At 45.5% G+C, this 25,977-nt stretch overlaps 1 protein-coding gene across 1 annotated transcript in view; it reads left to right on the top strand.

The window, feature by feature from the left end:
* The first annotated feature begins 618 nt into the window (after nt 1-618).
* LOC310953469 (spectrin beta chain, non-erythrocytic 1-like) overlaps nt 619-25,977 on the top strand; it is a 129,391-nt gene continuing 104,032 nt past the window's right edge. Inside the window, exon 1 of the mRNA XM_083922509.1 lies at nt 619-703. The gene's annotated coding sequence lies outside the window, so the exon portion shown is untranslated. The remainder of the gene's footprint in view (nt 704-25,977) is intronic.

Genomic DNA, 25,977 nt, shown 5'->3' with positions numbered 1-25,977 from the left:
TCAGATATACAAATATACAAATATATAAATATACAAATATTAACATACAAACACAGACTTTAGCAAGAACAACTATATAAAAAGAAGACATTACAGGGTTATAGATATTGAATATATATATATTACTGATTTAATTAATGACAGAATCTGATTTTCAAAGTTATAAAGTCATTTAAATGTGATTATTAATGTTTTTCTACATGAAATTATGATTATTTGTCAGTCGATATGTGACTCAAACACTACAGAGTCATTTATTGATGAATTAATAATACTATTATAATATTACTTGCAGCTCTGAGTTACTGTTTTACAGCCACCATGTTATTAATAACACAAATAAACTATATTCTGCTCTAATACAGATTATTCCTGTCTAGTGCAAACTCACTTTCAGGCTCAGTGAGGACCTCTGTGACACGGTCCACGGTGCAGCACCGCCCCGCCGGCGCCTCTGGGTGAGTGGACCGAGCGGCCCCCGTGCTGCAGTCCGGGCCGTGCAGCGGCAGAGCGGCTCTGTGGAGAGGGGGGAGGCGGGGGGAGGCGAGGGGAGGCGGGGGGAGGGAGGAGAGCAGGAGGCGGATTGGTGGATTTGAGGACTCTCTGCTGCTGCGTTGTTTTCTCTCCCGAGCCCCTCGGTGCTCAGCAGTCCGTCCGTCCTTCACTCCGAGCGGGACTCCTCTGCGCTTCTCTCGGCCTACAGGTGAGTGTGTACCCGGTGTGTGTGCGTGTGTGTGTGTGTGTGTAGCGTCTGCCGCCTGTTTAAATCCCGCGTTTCATTGTGTCCGCGGCTGCTGGGGACGCATCCACATCCACGACGACTCTGTGTGTGTGTCTGTGCGTGCATGCTTGTGTGTGTGTGTTCGTGTGTGTGTGTGTGTGTGGCGTGGATTTGTCGCTGTGATATCGCGGGAAAGAAGCTGCGTGTCTCCGGGTTAATTGTTGAAACCTCCAATTAACGCAGCACAACCGCGTCATGGTGGAGCGGCGGCGGTGGCGGCGCAAAGTGACGCCGGGCAGCGAGCCTCCTCTACCGGCTGTATCTCACTGTGTACCCCCCCCCCCCCCCCCTTCTCAACCGTGTTTTTGAACTTGTGTGTGTGTGTGTGTGTGTGTGTGAGATGGTTTTAGTGCGCCACAGCTGCTGCTGCTGGTTGTTGTTGTTGTTATGAACTCTGTAGCTTTCTGTGTTTTGGGGCTTAACTGCTGGAGGATATATATGTTTTCTTTATCTCTGGAGCTGGAGCTGGAGCTGGAGGTGGTGGTGCAGGCGTGGTCGCCTCTGCTGACCTCAGCCCACACAGTCAAAAGCACCAGAACATTCCCACAATGCTTCCTCAAGTCCCCCTCCAGTGTCTGCAGTGACCTTCTCTGCACTTTCCCTGTGTATTCGTCACTGTGAGCACCTCTAAGTGCATTTATGCATCAAAGCTTTGGTTCAATCTTTCCCCTTAAATGATCCCAGCATGATTCCAACCCTCCCTGATGGAAACACACACATGTCGGTGCAGTTTTTCCTTTATTGGAGCCTTGACTCCTGCAGTGATTCGGCAGAACCGAGTATTTCCAGGTCGCTCCGGTCGTTCTGGGTCGGGATAAAGTGTCGCTGCAGCTTTTGAGGCGTTTTTCTGTTGTTGTTGCGCAGACCCTGTTTCCAATCCTGTCGAGCAATTATGTAATCAGATACAGGCTGGACTGCTGCTTCCTCTCCTCTGCCCTCCCCTTCTCTCTCCATCTCTCTCTCTCCTCTCTAATCTTCCTCCTCTCCGCTCTTTATTTTCCTCTTTCCACCCTGATTTCTCCTCATTTTCCAGCCTTTTTCCTCACACTGTTTCTTCCTCCTCCTCCTCCTCTCTCCTTCCTCCTCCACTTATCTCCTCTTTATCCCCTCTCTCACCTCTGCTTTTGTCTTATCATCCTTTCTTCTCCTCCCCCCACCCTCCTCTCTCCTGGTTCTTTGATGCAGCAACTGACTGGGGGAAACATTTGGCAACTTGTTGACTGGAGCCTTTTTAAAGAAATGTCACAGTAAGGTGTCGGGTTGTTCTTGTGTTTCACAGCTCCTGCTGCTTTAAACGACACACTGCGGTAAAACTGGAGTCATGTCAGAGAAGTTCGATCCTGAAAGCGAGTTCTTAGAAAGATGGTTTTATCTCTGAGTTTGCAGAGAAGGTGTTGGAGTGTGAGCCCCACAGAGAGGTCCGAGGTCTCTGCCATCTTTGCGTTTGGGAACTTTTAAACCTCAAAAAGTCACAGCGTAGCTAAAAGGTTCTTCTGCGGTTTCAGCTGATTATGTAAATGAGAGTTTAAACCTAAAAGTGAACTAAAAATCTGCTGAAGAAGCACTTTTCTGATACTTTACCTTTAAAAGTGTCTCTGTCAGACTCCAGAATCTAAATCCACACAGCAGAACCAGAGATATCAGTTGTGTTTTTTATTACACACATTATTCCTTCTCAAACCTGCGTTACCCACAATGCAATTCGGCTTCAGACGATTGGCTCTGAGCGCGCACTCACACTGTCCATCCGTACCGTGCCCGAGCACAGTTCACGGCTAAAGTCTGGTTCGTTTGACCAGTGTGAGTGCAACCGTACCACGACCTAGCTGAAGCACGCTTGCCGTCCACGGCCCGTTTGGGAGAGGTGGGCTGTTGTAAAGCCCGTTTGCACGTGTACGAGCACGAGCGTGCGCACGTGTACGAGCACGAGGCCTACGGCGGTTCTGAGGTCATTTCCTGTGCGCCTGTTGGGACGTAGAAAAAAGAAGGAGGGACCATGCGCGGACATTTGGAAAGATTTGCGGAAAGATTTATAAACAAAGCGACGCATCGCCATGACGTCATCAATGCGTGTGACGTGTTACGGCGTGATGACGTATAGGCAGCAAGAAGCATTCTCCGAGGCCCAGGTAGTGTGAGTACAAACGGGCCTGGAGGGGGGGACAAGGACCCTAAAGCACGGGGCACGGGACGGAGGCACAGTGGGAGTGCGCCCTTAGATTCAGGTGTGTGTTGAGCCCCAACAGAACAGGTGGTAGTGAGCGCGCTGCCTTTTTAATACCATACGTTTATACTCACGTCGCTTCTGATTGGATACGGCCTCTGACAGCAGAAAAAACCTACCTCAGAGCCCATGGTACTCTATCTCTAGGCAACATGTCATTGGACATGGAAACCGTACACAACGGTGTACACCACTGTCAGTCCAACATGCATCATGCAACATTTCCACTTCACCCACGGACGTGTTCTGCGACAGTGGTGCTCTACATGGTTTTCCATGTTGTCGTTTTGTTTCTCTTTGTGGTCATTTGACGTCCATTTTGAGTTGTCTTTGTAATTGTTTTGCATCTATTTTTAGTCATTTTGCATCTTTTTGTGGTGGTTTTTTCATCTATTTTTAGTCATTTTGCATCTTTTTGTGGTGGTTTTGCATCTATTTTTAGTCATTTTGCATCTTTTTGTGGTGGTTTTGCATCTATTTTTAGTCATTTTGCATCTTTTTGTGGTGGTTTTGCATCTATTTTTAGTCATTTTGCATCTTTTTGTGGTGGTTTTGCATCTATTTTTTGACATTTAGCATCTTTTTGTGGTGGTTTTGCATATATTTTTAGTCATTTTGCATCTTTTTGTGGTGGTTTTGCATCTATTTTAGATGTTTTACATTTATATGCTGTTGCTGTATTTCCCTGTGGTCATTTTACATCTGTTCTTAATCATTCTGCGTGTCTTCGTCATTGCTTTGCATCTATTTTCAGTCATTTAGCACTTTGGGATTATTTGGTGTTTATTTCAGCAACACTTTGAGTCACGGCCCCTGATCTTATGGGGCCCCTGGGCCTGTGCTCTGTTGGCCCGTTCAGTAATCCACCCATGACTCCAACTGACGCTGACTCATCGTATGATACTTAACACATGAAAGACTTTATTATACCAGTTTTAAAATGAGTAGAACTCCCCAACACCTCAGATTTGACGCTCATAATGAAGCAGGTTAGACCAGTTGGTTAACGTAAAATTAATGTTTATTCTGTGAATGTGACTGAATTCATGTCTCGGATAAAAACGTTGAGCAAACTTCACCGAATCTCCAGTGTTTATACATATTCTTCTGTGCTGAATAAACTTTGTCCTTCAAGGCAAAAACAGAGGAACTATCTTTAAAATCCAGTGCTTTTCTAAAACAAACCCCAACTGTTTATGTTCCAGGTGACGTTTGCTGACGTGGTCCGAACGCAGATGTGTTTGTGTTTACAGGCTGTTTTTAAATGAAGTGGAGCGAAGCCAGAAATGCGAAGCTGGGAAAGACAGCGGGGCGCGGTGGGGTTTATGGGAAATGTGGTTTTAATTTAAAGGAAAGCAGAATTAAAAAGGCTTCCTGGACCTTTGTTTTTGACCTACAGCTTCTTTAATTTTTCAAATCCTCTCCAGTCAGTCCGTCTGTTTCTGTGAGCAGGTCTGATGAATGATCTTCAGTGATGCTTTAAGTGGATTGATGCTCCTGCAGGAAGCTCTTAGTCATACTTTCGTCTTCTCTCGGTGGTGGGGATCGTGAAGCCCGGCCCGGCTGGTGTGATGCAGAGTGAGATTTGAGCTGTAACTCATCGGCTCTGCTGCTGCAGCGTCTCCGATAGCGGGCGGCACGGTGTCCTGAGCTCTCGGCTTCGTTTTAATACCAGGATGATATTAAACTGAACGGCTCACGTCAGATTCTGTCAGCTCTGTGAGCGAGAGGAGGCTGTGAGGGAAAGCACAGAGCACGTCAGATCAGCTGATTACATAACTCCAGTTTGGTGACGAGGACACGGCCTGAAAACCTGCACATACACACCAAAATAAAAGCTTCTAAAAAGCTTAGAAAAGGGAAGTGATATGTTCATTTTCACCAGTATGTGCACAGCTTATTTTGCACCTTTTTCCTACCGTGTGATATTACTCTTGTCTTTTGTCGTCGTAGTGTTAAAAAGGTTTTGTACTTACTTGATTTATTCCCTCAGTAAACATTTTCCTAATGAATTTATGTCTCAATCTGTGGTTTCAAGTCTTCTTCCAACACAGCATGATGTTCCTTTAGTCAATGATGGCTCCATTAAGAGTCAAATAGACCAGAAAGCAGGGGATGCTTTAGGGTGGGGCTACCTTTCGATCAGGATAGAGGTTTAGGGAAACACATCCATGGCACTGTGCACATTAAAATAGCTGAAAACTTGTTTTTGGATGTTGTCTATGTTATCGTTTTAGATATTTGACCCTGTGGTTTCACGTCATCAGAGTTGATCCTAATGTTTTGGTCGCCTAAAAATGTCTCAATCATTGACTGTGTATAAAAAATGGACGTAACGTCTCCATCGAGGTCCTTTCTCTCAACTTGATCCAATCGTCCGTGCCTACGGGAGTCTCCATCTTGTCAGACTTTGACTCCGCCTCTTTTCCTCTTACCTAAAAAGGGCATGTATGTGACGTTGGGGGGAGGGTCGTACGTCCATCTGGCTGACGTTTACCTCCGAGGAGAAGTGAGGGCCAGAGGCTAGCTGTCACTCAAGAGGCCACGCCCCTAATTATTCATAAACTTTAACCTCCAATAAAATAAAAACTAGCCCCTCCCCCTCAGTGTTGTCATGGAGATATGAGCTAAACACACAGACTAGAATGTTCTTTTGTCCTTAAACAGGTTTAATGATGCTGTGAAAACGGCCTGTTTAACAAGGGGCTCAATGAGAAACTGCTCTGTTATGAAACCTGCCCCTAGTTGAACTGATGCTGACGGAGCTTCCTGATTGGATCAACCAGGAAGTGGCTGTGGTGGGGGGTTGGTCTTGATCAGCGCTGGTAGCAGCCTGCTAACCAAACTAGCTAGCTAGTTAACGGGTAACTGGACTGGCTCTGTGTCACTGCAGCGCCCACCTGAGGATTTGCACCAGCCGCTTGAAAATCGGTAAAAAATGGATTTCCCTCTTTAGCGATTAGCTTTGCACAGCACCACAAATGTCACACATTCTCCCCCCAGCTCTGCACTCTCGTCCAAATATGCCCCCCCCCCCCGTCTCCAAAATAACAAGATGGCAACGACCAAATGCTGAACTTGAGTCTTTTAAGGGGTGACGTCATGCTGCCTACCAGACTCTGATCCTGAGTCTTTCTCTTCCTTCTCGCTGCTTTTGTTTGCTTTAGTGATTCTCTTCTTTCTCTCGGTCTATTTCTGTGTCTCTCTTTGTTTTCTCTCCATCACTCGCTCCACCTCTTCGGTAACCACTTCTGTGAGTGCGTCGCCGTATTAATCCCTGCAGAACACTGTTGACAGAGTGTGTGTGTGTGTGTGTGTGTGTGCGCCTCAGACGTCTGCTTGTTTGCTGAGAAGAGGACATTGGTCAGAACCGCCGTAAGGAAAGAAACTGGAGCTTTATTAAAGAGTGTCTTTGATCCACGGCTGTGTACGGATCAGACGGTGTCCTTGTGTCAGACTGAACAGAGGACGATCAAAGACGGATATTTTAAGTGGCGCTTCAGCCGCTTTACGTCTTTGACTCCAACTAGAAAGTGAGGAAGATGGTTTTGGTCCCAGGAAATTAATGTTTTTGGGTTCTGATGTCTTGTTTTTTCCAACCAACAGTCAAAACTCAAAGACGCACGAACGAGAAGCTACATTTATAAACTTTGTACCTTCGTCTCGATCGATTTCTGATACTTAGACGAAAATTTGAGGAAGGAAAAAGGTTTTTTTTCACACACAAAGTTTCCTTTTTATCACTTTGTTCTCACGGTGCAGCACTAAATCTCTCTTCCATTTAACGCCAGTGGATCTCTTCCAAAATCCAGTTGCTGATGGTGAATGTGAGAAGTATTGTGATGCGCTGATTGCAGTTATGTCCGCGGACACTGTGTTTAAATTCCCCTGATGTGGAAGGGTGAACGTACCTAGCTTCTTGATACTCGGCAAAGACAACACTTTCTTTTATCCCTAAAGTTGTAGCCCGTAAGATTTTCCTCTCATTAAATGTCTTTTTTCGTTCCTATCTATCAAATGGTGAGTTAAAATGGTGTTCGGTTTTCAAAGGAACTCTGGGAGATGAAGTCTCAGACGTTGCCTGCAGTTACTTAAATCGCCCCAAAGCAGACGCTAGAAACAACGTATCTCAATTCTAATGGGCTACGACTTTAATACTCAGGCTCGGAGGTTTCTGCTTTACTTGGAGTTGACGGAAAATGTTGGTTTGATTGACAGATGGTTAAAAAATGACATGAGCTAAACACACAGACTAGAATGTTCTTTTGTCCTTAAACAGGTTTAATGATGCTGTGTAAACGGCCTGTTTAACATGGGGCTCAATGAGAAACTGCTCTGTTATGAAACCTGCCCCTAGTGGACACTCAGAGAACTGACAATCAACCAGGAAGTGGCTGTGGTGGGGGGTTGGTCTCGATCAGCGCTCGCTGGTTGCACCTTGCTAACCAAACTAGCTAGCCTTAACTGGTAACTTGACTGGCTCTGTGTCACTGCTGTACACCCACCTGAGGATTCGCACCAGCGGCTTTTAAATGGGTAAAAGTTTCCCTCTTTAGCGATTAGCTTAGCAGACGCCATTATAAGCTAATGGAACTTAAGGTGTAGTTGTGTCGTCCCTTTTTAAAACAGAGCTGTGCGGTGAGGCCGGATGACACTGTTTCTGTCCTCTCACATCTTTATTTCTCTTTACCTCCGTCTTTCCCTCCTTCCTTTACCCCTCTGACGTCTGTCTCCATCTGAAACCAATCACAGACTAAAGCAAATGGATGAATGTTTAGTTGTGAAAGAAGAAGGCAGCTTGGTTTATTCCTCCGCCTTCATCTCCGTCCCTCCGTCCGTGGATTTGAGGCTGAAAACTTAAAGCCCAAAGAGTTTTCTGATGAGAGGAGGAGGGGAAAACTGCGTCCCGAGGCCCCTGAGGATGAGGTGGAGAGGAGAGGGCGAGAGTGATGGATGAAGGGAGGGGAGAGGAGGAGGTCCAGAGGGAGGAGGAAGAGGAGAAAAGGGGGTGATGGAGGGATGAAGGAGTGGTAGCGGAGATGAAGGTGAACACATAAATGAGAGAAGAGTGGGAGAGGAAGGAGGACAGGAGTGAAACATACCAGCGTGAGAAACATTCCCGGGAAGGAGGGAGGAATGTTCTGGAAAATGTCCGGCAGATAGGAAGTGGAGCAGTGCGACAGAGAGGAGGGCAAGATGGAGCGAGGGAGGAGGAGGAGGAGGAGGTGGAGGAGGTTTCTCCCAGCGGCAAAGCTTCAGCTAAATATAGAGACGACCATCATCTTCAACAAAACACTGCAGGTTTTTAAGGAAAATGCAAATCGGTCGCAGCTCAGGCGGACGGTTCACCTGCTGGACGATTCTGCGGAGTTTGACCGTAACAGTCTCCAACAGCAGAAGAAATGTCGTTTTCCCAATGTGAGGAAAACAAACTCCTCCGAATACTCAAGCAGGAATCTTTTAACGCAAGGTTCATATGAACGGCAGTTATTTCACAGAGCTTTTATTGTGAAAGGTAAGAAGGAAGAAGGGCATCTGCCTGTGTCGAAGTTAAAGGAGTCAAATAGTTTTCCGCATGAGGTCCAGTAGCAGCTTCTGTGTTGTCGTCTTGGTCACATGGTCCACATTCTGAAAGCAGAGGCTGTTTGCTACTGTCGCTCTTTTCCGTCTCCATGGTAACAGAAGCTCCGGTAGCTGAGCGGCTAAGCTAATCACTAGCCGCTCAGAGTTTACAGAGAGGGAGGTTTGGACGGAAGGTACGAGCCAATGGGAGCCCTCCGTGGTGGACGGCTCCCATTGGTCAGTTTGCAGGCCTACGGCCGATGGACTGAATGTTTTTTTGGTTCTTTTTGCTCTTTATATTGTGTCGATCGGATTACAGGACCAAAATCAACGTATAAACAATGTTAATCACTGGATTAGTTAAAAAAAGTGCTGCACATTATTTGATAATTCCAGTGGCAACATTTTTATTCTTTTATTCTTTATTCATGGACTGAAAAAGGGTCGAGGGTAATCTAAGGTCGATCATTTTATTTTGTTCAGAAAAACCAAAACCACACAACACTCACCACTAGATATCAGGTTTGAACGGTCTATTTAAGATTCTGGTTATCCTCAGCGTGTATGTGTGTGTGTGTGTGTGTGCGTGCGTGTGCGTGTGCGTGACCTCTGCAGGGGTCAAACACAAACCCAACTCTTCCTTCCTTTCACACGTTGAGCTTCATGAATCCTCCCTGAAGTGCTGAAAAGCTGCAACTGAGACTTTTCAATCGTCTGATGTTGAGAAAATCAACCAGAACGTGTTTCATGATCAGAAAAAGAGTTGTTTTTATTTATTTATTTTTATTAGAGCTGCTCGGCTCATAAACGTGGATTTCCATCCAAGAAAGAAGAAAACCCCACATAAGCTGCAGTCACACGCAGTGATGCCTCATGAATAAGAGATGTGAACAGAGCGTTTCTGACGACTCGCTGCTAATTTTCAGCAGGAAGTGTTTTTGGGCTCAGATCTGTGCGTTCATGTCCCGATGGACGCCGTCTGCTGAGGGCGAGCAGCGTTTGCATCAGAGCAGAGAGTGTGACTTTAAAGGAGATCTGCTTTAACTTTGTTCTTTTGGTTCCTCTCTGAGTCCGGTCCAGTCTAAACTCTGCAGTTTGAGCCTCCATTAGTTTCACAGACATCAGCTGAATCAGCAGAAAGAGACGGAGATCAGAACAGAGACTTGACACCAGCAGGTTAAGGGCGCACTCACACTGTCCTTCCGCACCGGGCCAAAACAGGTTTTCCGGGTAAAGCCTAGTGCGTTTGACCAGTTTGAGTGCAACCGCTCCGTGCATAACTGCGGTCAGCTGGCCGTCCACGGCCCGTCTGAGAGAGGTGGGCTTTAGTAGAGCGTGTTTGCACGTCTACGGGCACGAGGCCTACGGCGGTTCTGAGGTCATTTCCTGTGCGCCTGTTGGGACGTAGAAAAAAGAAGGAGGGACCATGCGCGGACATTTCAAACAATGGCGGTGAAAGGTTCACGTTGGTGTGATGCGGAGGTGGAGTGTTTACTGCAGATTTGGTCGATGAAAAGATTCAAAAACAGTCGACAAGACGCACAAAAACTCCGAGGTCTACGGAAAGATCTGGAAACAAAGCCACGCATCGCCATGACGTCATCGTTTACACTGGTTTCTTAAACACCATGGAAACACCGTACCCCGGGTAAAATCGGCTTTCTCACACCCCGGATAACAGACCTAGAGAACCCCTTCAGTTCCCTGAATATTCGTGGATGTAAACAGCGTTCTCGGGTTATTATCGGGTTTCTCGTCTGTGCATGCTCCCCATTGACCGTCACGTTTGTGTGTCTCATCATCTGACAATTAAAAAGTAAACACAAGTGGACGATACGTCACATTACTATCATGGTCCAACACACACACACACACACACACACACACACACACACACACACACACACACACACACACACACACACACACACACACACACACACACACACACACACACACACACACACACACACACACACACACACACACACACACACACACACACACACACACACACACACACGGTGATGCACTCTGCTTTGACCTTCAGACATTTAATTCGATTTCTATGCAGCCAAAGGCGTTTCTCTCTCTCCCACACACAAACACACACACACACACACACACACTCTACGCTCACATTCCTGATGAATGAAATGTTTGAGGATCCCAGATGTGGTCAGACGACACCACCCTGTGTGTGTGTGTGTGATCCTCAGACTGGCAGGAGCAGCGTTGTGTTGAGGTTGCTGGTTAAAATCCCAGGATGTTCAGGGTAAACCACCTCCCATCACAGGTTCAAAGGTCACCACACATGAGGCTTTAACTTTGGGGCTCTGTTTTAGTGTGTGTGTGTGTGTGTGTGTGTGTGTGTGTGTGTGTGTTTACAGTATTTGGTGCACACCCTGAGGCGTTGCTGTTACAGCGAGGGCGGGGTCAACACAGGAAATGAGTGATTAGCTGAAACTGGGACGCTGCCTCTGCGAACTGTCTGCACACGCACACACACACACACACACACACACACACACACACACACACACACACACACACACACACACACACACACACACACACACACACACACACCTCTTACTGTAGCAGCTGATCTTAGAGCTGCAACACCAAACATTGTTTCATTGTAAACTGAAGATTCTTGTGTTTTGAAACGTCGCTCGGACAAAACGAGACATTTGAAAATGTTGAATTGAGTCGGACTTGGTGACGTCCATCGTTGTTGCGGTCTACCTCACACCCTGCCCCCCACTGGTCACGGGTGGAATTACACCTGGCTGCGATTTCTGGGGACGTGCACGGCGAACGACGGAGTATGAGCCAATGAGCTCCTGTCTTTTAGTCTCTGTGTCTCTTTGTGGTGACGTCTCCTCTCTTGTGGTGGTTCTGCAGCGAGTTTTAGCCTTTTTTACGTGACTTTGAGATTGTGTTGCATCTTTTTTCAGTCACTTAAAGTCTCTTTGTAGCCTTTTTAGCTGTCTTTGTGGTCATTTTGCATCTTTTTGAGGTGGTTTTGCAACTAATTTTTACTTTGTGGTTATGTTGCATTTGTTTTTCGTCATTTTAAGTCTCTTTGTGGTCATTTTGCCTGTTGTTGTAGACATTCTACATTTCCTTGTGGTTGTTTTCCATCTATTTTTCATTGTTTTCCATCTCCTTGTGGTCATTTTGTGATTGTTTTGCGTCTACGTTTTGTTATTTAACCTCCATTTGTGATCTTTTTATCCCCTGGGCCTGTGCCTGGTCCCCTTCAGTAATCTACCCCTCTAAAAACTGGTCTTGATTTGTATTTTTGTGAGCATTTGTTTTTAGTCCTCTAATGTCTGTTTGTGGTTATTTTTCATCATTTTGTGGTGGTTTTGCATTAGTCATTTAGCTTTGTTTTGTAGCATGTTTGGTTCTCTTCATGGTAATTCTGCATGTTTTTAATCATTTTGCTGGTCGTTTAAGACATTTAATGTTATCTTGTGGTCGATTTACGTCTATTGTTAGTTGTTTTTGACCTCCCTGTGGTCATTTTGTGATTGTTTTGCATCTATTTTTAAATAATTCAGCCTCTTTATGATAGTTTTAGTCCCCTGTGCCTGGTAGAGCCCTTCAGTAATCATCCCTGTAAACACTGGTGTTTTGTATTTTTGCGTTCCTTTGTGATTGTTTAGCATTTGTTTTTAGTCCTCTAATGTCTGTTTGTGGTTATTCTGCATCGGTTTTTAGTCATTTAGCTTTGTTTTGTAGCATGTTTGGTTCTTTATGTGGTAATTCTGCATGTTTTTTATCATTTTGCATGTCGTTTAAGACATTTTATGTTATGTTGTGGTTAATTTACGTCTATTTTGAGTTGTTTTTGACCTACCTGTGGTTATTTTGCATCTTTTTGTGGTAATTTTGCATGTTTTCAATCATTTTGCATGTCGTTTAAGACATTTTATGTTATCTTTTGGTTGATTTACGTCTATTTTTAGTTGTTTTTGACCTCCTTGTGCTCATATTGTGATTGTTTAGCATCTATTTTTTAAATAATTCAGCGTCTTTATGATGGTTTTTGGGCCCCTGTGCCTGGTAGAGCCCTTCAGTAATCATCCCTGTAAACACTGGTGTTGATTTGTATTTTTGCGTGTCTTTGTGATTGTTTAGCATTTGTTTTTAGTCACCTAATGTATGGCTGTGGTTATTTTGCATCTTTTTGTGGTGGTTTTGCATCGGTTTTTAGTCATTTAGCTTTTTTTTGTAGCATGTTTGGTTCTCTTTGTGGTAATTCTGCATGTTTTTAATCATTTTGCTGGTCGTTAAAGACATTTTATGGTATCTTGTTGTTGATTTACGACTATTTTTAGTCGTTTTTGACCTCCTTGTGGTCATTTTGTGATTGTTTAGCATCTATTTTTAAATAATTCAGCCTCTACATGGTGGTTTCTGGCCCCTGGACCTGTGCCTGGTCGACCCCTTCAGTAATCATCCCTGTAAACACCGGTCTGGAGTCGTAAAAGCCCTTCAGCACTTTGTTTCTCACTGTTTTAGTGCGTCTGTGGCCTGGAGCCTCTTCCCCCGCACAGACGCCATCGCTCACGCGTTAGACTCGCTGTGATTGGCTCACTCACGCTCCGCAGGTTTCCTGGAAATCCAGATCAAATTTTCACAAGGATTTCACTTCAGCTGTTTCTTTTTTTCCTCCGGTGTTGCTATGACGATAGAGGGATTACATCACTGACCTCCACCCCTCTCTCTCTCGTCTCCAGGGCAGAGGTGTAACACGACCCCCGGTGACATCATATACCACTTGCATTAGTGTGTGTGTGTGTGTGTGTGTGTGTGTGTGTGTGTGTGTGTGTGTGTGTGTGTGTGTGTGTGTGTGTGTGTGTGTGTGTGTGTGTGTGTGTGTGTGTGTGTGTGTGTGTGTGTGTGTGTGTGTGTGTGTGTGTGTGTGTGTGTGTGTGTGTGTGTGTGTGTGTGTGTGTGTGTGTGTGTGTGTGTGTGTGTGTGTGTGTGTGTGTGTGTGTGTGTGTGTGTGTGTGTGTGTGTGTGTGTGTGTGTGTGTGTGTGTGTGTGTGTGTGTGTGTGTGTGTGTGTGTGTGTGTGTGTGTGTGTGTGCGCGCGTGCGTGGCGGCTGGCGTGTCAGATTTTTATATCTTTAGTATATTTATTAGCATGAACAAACTGCATCATCAGAGTTAATTAATAATCAGGGTTCAAGTCAGATGCGGATCATAAAGCAGCTCTTAATGTTTATGTTAAAGACATAATGACCACTCATGTTGCCTTCTTGGGTGGTATGTTTGATGAGGTACTAAAAAAACAAGTGTTTTTAACTCTTAAAGTCAGTCTGAAGAGGCTTAAACACAAAACAGTTTGTGATGAGTAAAGGTCGTATTTGTGTCTTTCTAAGAGTTACTCAGTTTGCGGTGGTTCTGATGTTCTCAGGTGATGATGAGAGCGGACTTCTGTGTGTGGAACGTGAAGAGAAATGATTTTGTTTGCTGTCTGTGAGCTGAGATCCTCTGTGCACGTGTGCATGTGTGCACGTGTGCACGCGGAGGATGGTAAGGAGATTTACACCAGTGGGTTCCTGACCACAAATACCCGCTGACACACTTGGCATCATGGGAAATGAGTCTGATGACATTGGACAGGTTGGGGGAGGGGTCACATGTCCTTGACCGTAAAAGATTTGCACACACACACACACACACACACACACACACACACACACACACACACACACACACACACACACACGTCTATATCTCACTGTTACAGTTTGTGTTTTTCAGCTATAACTTACGAAAGATAGATAAATAATAAGGGTGTGAGGAGACACTTGGGAGACGAGGCATGATTTTCAATCTATCTTTAACTTTCAGTATTTACATTTCTTGTGTGGTTGATTCTAGCGGAGCTGCGGTGCTGCAGGCGTCTCTGCACAGCGCTCGTGTTCGCCGTGATGTACGGAGCAGCACTACCTTCTTACTGGGCACTGTCCATTCTTACAGTATGTACAGCGCCCACATGCTGCTGGTGTCTCGCCTGTCGCTCGGTCGATGTTTATCCAAAATGCACACAAACGACTTAAAAGTGGCGGAGAGAATCTTCTCTGCTGATGTCAGAATAAAACGTATCATATGAAAAGTATTAATCGAGTTTTAATATCACCTCTAGTAAATCAAATGAATTTACCGACATGCAAAAACGTGCAGTTACGTCATCAACGTGCTAACGACCAATAGCTGTTGCGTGTAGAGATGCACCGGTCCAGTTTTTACCAAACTCATACCTGAGCTGAGTGTATCGGCTGATACCTGGTACTGATCTGATTTTACTGTTCAATGAATGAAGCATAAACCCGTCCATGTGAGTGAAGGCACCAGGCTTGACTTAAACATTTAGGTAACAAATAACACAGATATAGATGTACTTTATATTATTTATGAACGAAAATCCAACTGTACATTTGCATCACTTCCATGTGCACTGCAAACAGATATTTTAAATTTAATATACAACCCTGACCGTCGTCGCAAACATAGTATTGAAGTGACTAGATTGCTGTGAATGTTCTTCTGTGTATGATATTAATAACAAAGACATGACTGGATCAGCCTCCAATCCAGCTGATTATTATATTATTATTTATAATCGATATCAGAGCCGATATCTGATCCGGGTAAAAGCTGCTTCTCCAAATAGACACTACATTTCCCATGAACCTCTCTGCTTCTTCTTCCCCCGACGTCCATGGTTTGTTCAGCTTTACGGCACATTTGCATCTGTGTGTGTGAGGTTTGTTCGTCAGACAGACAGAAAGGCGGACAGACAGACAGGCGGACAGACAGACAGACGGGTCAGTGCGACAGGTTGTCAGTCGGTCTTAAACCTGCACTGTTGAGGAATGTGTTTGATCCCACTTTAACACTCTGATCAGCAGGATTCACACACACACACACACACACACACACACACACACACACACACACACACACACACACACACACACACACACACACACACACACACACACACACACACACACACACACACTGAAACAAAAGAACTACAGTTACTGTGAACACACACACACACACACACACACGCACACGTCCTGTGGAATAGATTAGATCTGACGTCCCATAATGCACTGCAACATGAGCCGGGCAGGATTGTGGGTTGGCAGAGAGAGAAAGTGTTAGCTGGCAGCTGGCCAGGACGAGATGATGGGATGGATCTCCATGACGACACAGCCGACCCTCCAATCTGGACTGCGTGTCTGCGTGTGTGTGCGCGTGTGTGTGTGTGTGTGTGCGCGTGTGTGTGTTCAGCTGCTCTGAGATGAAGTGTCCTTTTTTGATCGGTTTCAGACATGTGAAAATCCTTTTTTAAAAAACCTTTATTGGCATAAACGTTGAGCTCACATCACATCACCGGTACTTTTACAGCGTTTATCAGTGGCACTACAATAAATACTGGAATAAACACTTTGCTACTTTTACCCCAGAAGTGTCGGATGTTCCCTGACCGGGGATCAGAGCGACGACCCCGTCCGGAGCTAAAAAGAGATGAGGTGTTTGTGGAGTTTCTGCTGGACCGGTTCTTTTAGTTCGTCTGATCCTAGAACGCAGCGTTAGCACTCTGATGCTATCAGTTAGCACTTACTATAGTTCTGTGGTACTGTGTTGTTTGTGCAAGGAAGGTTAGCGTTAGCATTAGCGTTAGCGTCAGCGGTAGTGTAAAGAAAATACTAATTTTCTCTCCGCACGCGTCGGAGAAGGAGGCAGCGTCAGAGGTCAGGCTGTGGCAGAGGGCGGGACTTAGGAGGGAGGCGGAGTCAGTCATGTTCAAATGTTTTACTAAGTGCTGTGCGACCTGACAGAAATGTAAGAATAGCTTTATTATAACGACCATTTTCAGGTTGGTCAGCGATAGAAAAGCGTTAAACCGTGACTTTTTAACACGTTTTTTTGCATTGTGGGCGTTTTTAAAGACGTGCAGCACAGAAATGTTGGAGATCCTGTCGTCAGGGCGGTTCAAGGTCAAAGCTGTAGAAAAAAACCTAAATATACACAGTGACATATTTACAGTGTGTGTGTTTGTGTATATATATATATGTATATGTGTGTGTGTGTGTGTGTGTTGGTCACCAGTCCTAAGAAAGAAACTGCACCGGAGGGGAAAAGTGAGATAAGACGAGGCAGAAAAGTTTGTAACTGAGCGAACATCTGCAGGGATGATCAGACGGTCATCTGAAGGGTGTGTGTGTGTGTGTGTGTGAGAGGCGTGCAAAACACATCTGGTCCTGTGGGTCATGTGGTTTTGAAGTCTGTGTGAGAGAGAGAGTGAGTGAGTGAGTGTGTGTATGTGTGTGTGAGAGAGAGAGTTAGTGTGTGTGTGTCAGATCTGGCCGTCATTGCAAATTATGACTGAATAGAAAAGGACGACGCGTTGATGAAAGACGTAAAAGAACGGGGTGGAGCTAAAAAGAAAATGAAAGGTTGAGAATGAGAGGATGATGGAGGACTGAAGGAAGTCAACAAGTCTTACTCTCCCCCCTCTTCTTTCTTCCCTCCCCCTCTCTTTGGCGCCGGCCCAGCCGCTCCACCCTCCTCCTCCTCTGTGATCCGTCCTGCTTCTATCAGAGAGTTTGGGAACAACCAGTTCTCTGCAGATCTGAACCCCCACCCAACACACACACACACACACGCGCACACACACACACACACACACACACACACACACACACACACACACACACACACACACACACACACACACACACACACACACACACACTTTACTGCTCTGTAAAGCAGCGGTGGCCTCTGTCTGCATCTCTCTTGCTCTCACTGCGGTTGCGTGTTAACTGAACTCTTCTGACCGCACCAAAGTCTTCACACGGCACAAAAACCCGTTTTGTTTACAATCAAATTAAAGTTGGGAGTTATTTTGGGGCGTTGAGAGTTCTGCAGGAAGTGTTAATTTTCCTTAAGGCGGGGACACATTTGGGCGGGAGGTAACCTGAATTATACTGTGATATAACATGAAGCACAAAGGAATACGCACAAACGAATGCGCACAGATGAATGCGCACAGACGAATGTGCACAGACGAATGTGCACAGACGAATGCGCACAAACGAATGTGCACAAACGAATGCCCACAAACAAATGCGCACAAACGAATGTGCACAGACGAATGCGCACAAACGAATGCCCACAAACAAATGCGCACAGATGAATGCGCACAGACGAATGTGCACAAACAAATGCGCACAAACGAATGTGCACAGATGAATGCGCACAGATGAATGCGCACAGACGAATGTGCACAGACGAATGCGCACAAACGAATGCCCACAAACAAATACGCACAGCACAGACGAATGCGCAAAAGGAATACGCGCAAACGAATCCGCACAGATGAATACGCACAAACAGATAAGTGCAAACGAATACGCGCAAACGATTACGCACAAACGACTACGCACCGACGATAACTACCCCTGACCTCCTTTTATTACATGAATCTGAAGGTTTGTGACCACCTGACCTGAAAAAAGGAGCAAGAACTAAGGTCATGAAACATTCATTCCCTTTTATCTGATGAAACATTCACCAGTGAGGAAATGGAGCAGAGTCATTAATAATACGAGTGGAGAGGAAAAGTGTGTCGCAGCAGCAGCAGCAGTGGAGTCTGAAGCTTTGGTTTCAAACAGCAACATTTGAACACTTCCTTCAGTCTCAGTCAGCATTTAAGAACCAATTTGGGCTTTTTAGCCTCAGTTTACAGTGGAAAAGTCTTAATTTTCCTATAAAAGCTGCTTTTATGATGTAATTGTTCTGTTTTTCTGCTTCAAAAACATGAATTCTACGTCTAGTTGGTGGCGTGGTAACTTTCACGCTGCTGTGGTGAATATTGAGACTAAAACTACTCATTTCACTGTTCACCAGATGAGATCCACCGCAGCTAAATTAAAGTGGCCCAAAAAATCTATTAATACACTTTAAATCTAAGATACTGATGATGTGAAACTTTCCTCTGAACGTCCTCCGTGTTTCAGATTCCAGCTTCTCTTCAGACGGTTCATTGGTCGACGAGTGTCTTTAACGTTATTATTAAATAATACAATAAACACCAGCAACATGACTATGCACAGAAGATGGGGAAAAAGGGGTAAATATGTTTTTAATTGATTTATCAATTTTATGAATAACTATATATACATACAGACAATATATTACATTTATTTCATAAATAAATTAGATGAATAAATAATAAGATAAACACCAGCAACATGAGGCAGCAAAAATGTAAAAAAAACCCTGAGATAAATTAAATATATAAAATATAAATGTGTTTTTATACATGTATCTCTTTTATAAGTAACTATATACCTAAATATATACAATCAATATACAATATATTATAGTTACTAAAGTAAATTGGATGAATAAATACATATTTGATTTATTTTTCTCTTTTTAAACCTTTTTTTTATACATAAATAATATAAAAAATCAATTGGATGGAAAATAAATAATGTTTAAACATTAGTGCGCCTCAAACTGCTGTACATATAAACTAATAACTTTATTAAAGTGTGAAACTAAATAATGAACAATAATCACTTTGATCTCCGAGTTGCTGGAAAAAGAAAAGCAGCTGCATTTTGAGTGACGAGTGAAACAGGTGCAGAAGATTGTCCTGTTAGGGCTCCTGTAGCCCTCGTGTCCCGTCAGGGCTCCTGTAGCCCTCGTGTCCGGTCTCTGCGGTGACCGCTCGTCCTCAGAGAGACGGACGCGTCGGAGAGACTTCTGAAGAGTCCTCTTGACCCGCGCTGTTTATCTGGAGTGCTGCGTTCCTCCTCTCCTCCGTCTGATCCCTCGTTTCTTTCCCTTCCTCTTCACATTCCTTCACTAATCGACTTCATCTCTTCCCCTCCGTCAGCCCCTTTCATCCTCTTCTTCTTCCTCTCGGGTCTCATCCCTCCCTCCTTTAACTCTTTGATCACTTGTGCTTATGAAGAGAGGCATTCTGGGTAATGCAGTTCTAATTATGTTAGACTTATATAAAAACAGACGTAGCGTCTCCGTCGAGGTCCGTTCTCTCAACTTGATCCAATCGTCCTCGCCTACGGGAGCCTCCATCTTGTCAGACTTTGACTCCGCCTCATTTCTTCTGACCAAAAAAGGGCATGTATGTGACGTTGGGGGGAGGGGCGTACGTCCATCTGGCTGACGTTCACCTCCGAGGAGAAGTGAGGGCCAGAGGCTAGCTGTCACTCAAGAGGCCACGCCCCTAATTATTCATAAACTTTAATCTCTAATAAAATAAAAACTAGCCCCTCCCCCTCAGTGTTGTCATGGAGATCTGAGCTAAACACACAGACTAGAATGTTCTTTTGTCCTTAAACAGGTTTAATGATGCTGTGTGAACGGCCTGTTTAACATGGGGCTCAATGAGAAACTGCTCTGTTATGAAACCTGCCCCTAGTGGACACTCAGAGAACTGACGCTGACGGAGCTTCCTGATTGGATCAAACAGGAAGTCGCTGTGGTGGGGGGGGGGTGGTCTCGATCAGCGCTCGCTGCTAGCACCCTGCTAGCACCCTGCTAACCAAACTAGCTAGCCTTAACTGGTAACTGGACTGGCTCTGTGTCACTGCTGTACACACCTGCAACTCCCCTCTCACCTACCAGGAAAAATCCCACCTGAGAAAATGGGTAAACGTTTCCCTCTTTAGCGATTAGCTTAGCACTGGCACTTCCTGATTAGATCGAACAGGAAGTCACTGTGAGCGAGAATTTGCCCCTCAAACTTCCTGTTGCGCTGTTCTGCTCCAGAAATACCTCCGTGGCCGCGGTGGGTCAAACGGACAGAACCTCACGCCTGCAAACGCCATGTTCCTGATCTGTAGGGTTCATGGAAAGTTCCTCATTCATGTGTCACTCACTGTCTGAAGGTCACAGACTCACACTGGAAGAAAAGCCTTCTTTCTGTCTCTCCCTCCTCCTCCTCCTCCATCCATCTCCCTCTCCGCGGGGACAAATTAGAGCCTAACTTCATTAAAGTGACTCAGTCTGATTGCATGAGAGCTGCAGCTCGGTTTCCCTCACTGTGTTGTTGTCGGCGTTGAGCGTTTCCCAGGCGTCTGAGCCGACAATCGGCCCGTCTGTCCGCTCGCACAGACACAGTGGCTATTGAGGAATGGATACGAGGGAATAATTGAGCTGTGTATCTGAGAATATCACATTTACCCTGAGGCCTTTTGGCTGCTGCGTTCTGGCTCGGGTGTCGGCCTTTTACAGTACGTGTAGACGGTTCGACTCTCCGCTCGCCAAAGCCCGCTTCCATCGCCTTTACACTGAAAGGGCGTTTCTCATACTTTGAACAACAAGTGGATTCTTTCCCTCTTAAATAAGGTCAACGAAAAAGTAGTAAAGTACACACAAAAATACCTAATTAGAGCAGCAGAACCTCTGATTTTCTATTTTCATATCGTCCGATCTTGCTCTTATGTGATTGACGGAGGGGGGGGGTGTACGTCGCAGCACGCCGGTGAAATGCCAACTAGCACTGACCTCGACTTTTGAATGTGCTTTTGTCATTTTTCCGACTGTTCTTATGCATTTTTCGTACATAGAACAACAGAAAGTATTTATTACTTTATTTCATGTGTATTCACGTATTTAAAGCAGGAGACATAGTGTAAGCAGGGAATATCCACGTAACGACGCATGAACCTCTCTAAGTGCGTAGAGATCTTGGTTTCTGAGGGCAAGTTAGTTGAGGGCGCACTCACACTGTCCTTCCGTACCGTGCCCAAACAGGTTTCACGGGTAAAGCCTAGTTCGTTTGACCAGTGTGAGTGCAACCGTACCACGTCTAGGAGCGGCACGCTTGCCGTCCACGGCCCGTTTGGGAGAGGTGGGCTTTAGTAAAGCATGTTTGCACATGTACGAGCACGAGCGTGCGCACGTGTACGAGCACGAGGCCTACGGCGGTTCTGAGGTCATTTCCTGTGCGCCTGTTGGGACGTAGAAAAAAGAAGGAGGGACCATGCGCGGACATTTAAAACAATGGCGGTGAAAGGTTCACGTTGGTGTGATGCGGAGGTGGAGTGTTTACTGCAGATTTGGTCGATGAAAAGATTCAAAAACAGTCGACAAGACGCACAAAAACTCTGAGGTCTACGGAAAGATCTGGAAACAAAGCCACGCATCGCCATGACGTCATCAACGCGTGTGACGTGTTATGGCGTGATGACGTATAGGCAGCAAGAAGCATTCTCCGAGGCCCAGGTAGTGTGAGTACAAACGGGCCTGGAGGGGGGGACAAGGACCCTAAAGCACGGGGCACGGGACGGAGGCACAGTGGGAGGGCACCCTAAAATCATCCTTTCCATCTGAACTCCAATCACTCGTTGTACAGACGTGTTGGATCGGTCACTGCTGGTTCTGATTGGTTTATGCCTTCGCACCACCCTTCTACGTCACACGGACCTTTTGTTTTTAACTTTTTGACTTAAATACTCTTCCTCATAAAGATCTCAGGGACTTCCACTTTAAAAGTCTCCAACATTTGTTCCTCCGCATGTTCTGTGAGATGAATCCCAGCGGGCGCCGGGGTCTCCGCCTCATTCATCCGTGTCCTCCGCCCCTCACTCCGGCCGGTGCAGAGGGCAGAGAGGCTGTTTGTTTGAGCAGGAGGAGCGCGGCCGGGCGGGGAGGCTGTTTTTGGCTGCAGGCTTCAGTTGCATAACGGCAGGAAAGCAGTGGGAGAGATGGGACTGGGAGCGAGGGGAGGAAGAGGAGGGGGGAGGTTTAAAGTTGAACCTCTGTGGTGAAACCTGTGATCGTCTCTCAGTGATCCGGGACCCGGGTCGATCCATCGTGGACGGTTCAGGGTGACAGATGTGTCGGTCATGTTTCCCCTCACTGTGCACACACCGGGTCACACTGGGGTCACACTGGGGTCACGGGGAGTAACCGGCCTCTAATCTTGTTATCGGGTTTATTTGGGTGGAGAACAGAATGCTTTGGATTCTTTCTCACATGTACAGTTTACAGTATTTAAGGGAAATGTCAGGTTCGCGTGTATAAACGTAAATAGTTTAAGGATTCCACAGATTCTCAGTAAAAACACAGGCGGATTCGAACGGTCCTGACTGGCGACCGGAGCTTCAATAGTATGGCGTCAAACTCAGATTCACTGTGGGCCAAATTTAAAAACTGGGACAACGTTGCAGCCAAACTCAATATTTACTAAAAACAAGAGGCTGTAAATGTGCATGTGTTCCTTCTCTCCAGATGTGTAACGTTGAACCTTTCCAGTGCAGCTCCTTGTTCTTGTCGTGGTGTTTCTTCTGTTTGATTCTTTGGGTACAGCCACGTATTTTTCATGTTTTTGTGGTGTTTTCATCAGTTTTAGTCGTTTTTTCACTTTTTTGTGGTGTTTTCATCAGTTTTTTGTTATTTTGTCACTTTTTGTGGTATTTTGCGTCTGTTTTTAGTAATCTTGTCACTTTTTTGTGGTGTTTTCATCAGTTTATAGTCGTTTTTTCATGTTTTTGTGGTGTTTTCATCTGTTTTTAGTCTTTTTTTCATGTTTTTGTGGTGTTTTCATCTAATTTTGTCACTTTTTTGTGGTGTTTTCATCTGTTTTTAGTTATTTTGTCTTGTTTTTGTGGTGTTTTCATCAGTTTTTAGTCATTTTTTCACATTTTTGTGGTGTTTTCATCTTTCTTTACTAAAAAAAAAGAAAAAGAGGCTGCAAACGTGCATGTGTCCCTTCTCTCCAGATGTGTAACGTTGAGCCTTTCCAGTGCAGCTCCTTGTTCTTGTCGTGGTGTTTCTTCTGTTTGATTCTTTGGTTACAGCCACGGTGACAAACAGCTCTTTACCTTCACACACAGATCATCTGCTGAAAGCTCCTGTCCTCCATCTTTCTTTGGGTCGTTTTTGGGGAGGGGTGGATTCAGTGTGTCTGCAGAGACTGGTAGCATGGATGCTCATGTTTGCTAACAGAAACGTAGACATTTGTCTGCTTTATACTCACGGGCCAGCTCTCACAAAACTGAAACAAAAAAATGATCTTAGGGGCCAAATATAATTACACGGCGGGCCAGATTTGGACCACGGCCTGAGTTTGACACCCCTGTTTTAGAGGCTGATGGGAAGTGTAGATGGCGATATACCTGACCAATAAACGGGATCAAAGACTGAGTAAGAGAGATTGAAATTGAGTTCTTCACACTGAAGTGAACCCAGTAGGTGAACATTGTTGTCTTTTATCCAACATTTTAGAGTCAGTACCTTCCGATAACCATAGCACGCTGATATTATCGTGCATTGCTACATTTCCGACCACGCCACCTTGGTTTTGTGAAACCGGACGTGACCATATTTGGGTGAGAGGGCGGAGCTGAGTCGTAGTTGTTTCAATGCCGCTGCGCTAATCTACACCCTGGAGAGGGAAACTGCTGACTCCAGTCATCCGGTGTTGTCGCCCCCTGCTGGACATTAGAGAGAATGCAGCTTTAAGTGGAGTCTCCTCCTGCTGGACATTAGAGAGAATGCAGCTTTAAGTGGAGTCTCCCCCTGCTGGACATTAGAGAGAATGCAGCTTTAAGTGGAGTCTCCTCCTGCTGGACATTAAAGAGAATGCAGCTTTAAGTGGAGTCTCCTCCTGCTGGACATTAGAGAGAATGCAGCTTTAAGTGGAGTCTCCTCCTGCTGGACATTAGAGAGAATGCAGCTTTAAGTGGAGTCTCCTCCTGCTGGACATTAGAGAGAATGCAGCTTTAAGTGGAGTCTCCCCCTGCTGGACATTAGAGAGAATGCAGCTTTAAGGCACTTCACCATCTTTATTTTAGAGTTTATGGTAAAGACGTCAGTACGAGCACATCAGTATCTCATATTTCTGAGTATTACAGTTGCATTTCAGCGTCTTTCTTTATAACGGTGCCATATAATGTGTTGTTACATCCTCAAAGGTGCGGCTGATTTCTCCGCGGAGACGTCAAACACGGCGTTCGGGTCGGACTCAGTTCAATCTGCAGCAGCTCTGACCTGAGGAGTCACTGCGAAATGTCAGAAACACAAAAATAATGGATCCCACACTCTCTCCTACATCCTCCCACTCTCTCACCTCCTCACACTATCCATCTACTGTAGTGCGCACACACACACACACACACGCACACACACACACACACACACACACACACACACACACACACACACACACACACAGTCCTAATGTCTTCCTCCTCGCTCTGTATAAACACGTACTGAGTCTCATTAGCAGTGGAAGTTTATACACAAACCTTTAAGCGCTGCAGCTGGAAACCCTCTTTTGTCCACTTCAGTGTGTGTTCAGCGTTTAAATTCTGTCTGAAGTGTTATTATGACCTGAGTAGAGGATCCAAATTATCCCACAATGCAACAGAAAACGTAGTTACAGTGAGCCAGTGAGTGACATGAAAATAGTATCGTAGTATAATAGTTTAAATGGTCTTTTTCTCTTCAGAGGGAGGTGCTACAGGTGCGTTATATTAGTAAAACAATGATATAAAGTGAGAGATCTTGACTCTTACTTTGCATTTAAATGACTTCCTCTTTATTCTCAAAAGGTCTCGTCATCCCCTGTATTTTAGATTTGATTAAAAATGACCTATTCCTGTTTGTATACTTATTATACCGTAAGGGCGCACTCACACTGTCCGTCCGTACCGTGCCCAAACAGGTTTTATGGGTAAAGTCTAGTTCCTTTGACCAGTGTGAGTGCAACCGCTCCACACAGAACTGCGGCCAGCTGGACGTCCACGGCCCGTCTGAGAGAGGTGGGCTTTAGTAAAGCACGTTTGCACATGTACGAGCACGAGCGTGCGCACGTGTACGAGCGCGAGGCCTACGGCGGTTCTGAGGTCATTTCCTGTGCGTCTGTTGGGACGTAGAAAAAAGAAGGAGGGACCATGCGCGGACATTTAAAACAATGGCGGTGAAAGGTTCACGTTGGTGTGATGCGGAGGTGGAGTGTTTACTGCAGATTTGGTCGATGAAAAGATTCAAAAACAGTCGACAAGACGCACAAAAACTCAGGTCTACGGAAAGATCTGGAAACAAAGCCACGCATCGCCATGACGTCATCAATGCATGTGACGTGTTACGGCGTGATGACGTATAGGCAGCAAGAAGCATTCTCCGAGGCCCAGGTAGTGTGAGGACATCATCAGACTGTTTTTACCTTAGGGCGCACTCACACTGTCCGGGCCAAAACAGGTTTTTCGGGCAGAGCCTAGTGCGTTTGACCAGTGTGAGTGCAACCGCTCCGCGCCTAGCTGCGGCCAATTTGCCGTTCACAGACCGTTTGAGAGAGGTGGGCTTTTGTAGAGCGCGACCGAGGGGAC

The sequence above is a fragment of the Echiichthys vipera genome, assembly GCF_963691815.1.
Source record: "Echiichthys vipera genome assembly, chromosome: 11".
NCBI lineage: Eukaryota > Metazoa > Chordata > Actinopteri > Perciformes > Trachinidae > Echiichthys > Echiichthys vipera.
Note: the sequence above shows the minus strand (reverse complement) of the source record. Positions and strands in the feature narration are given on the sequence as shown.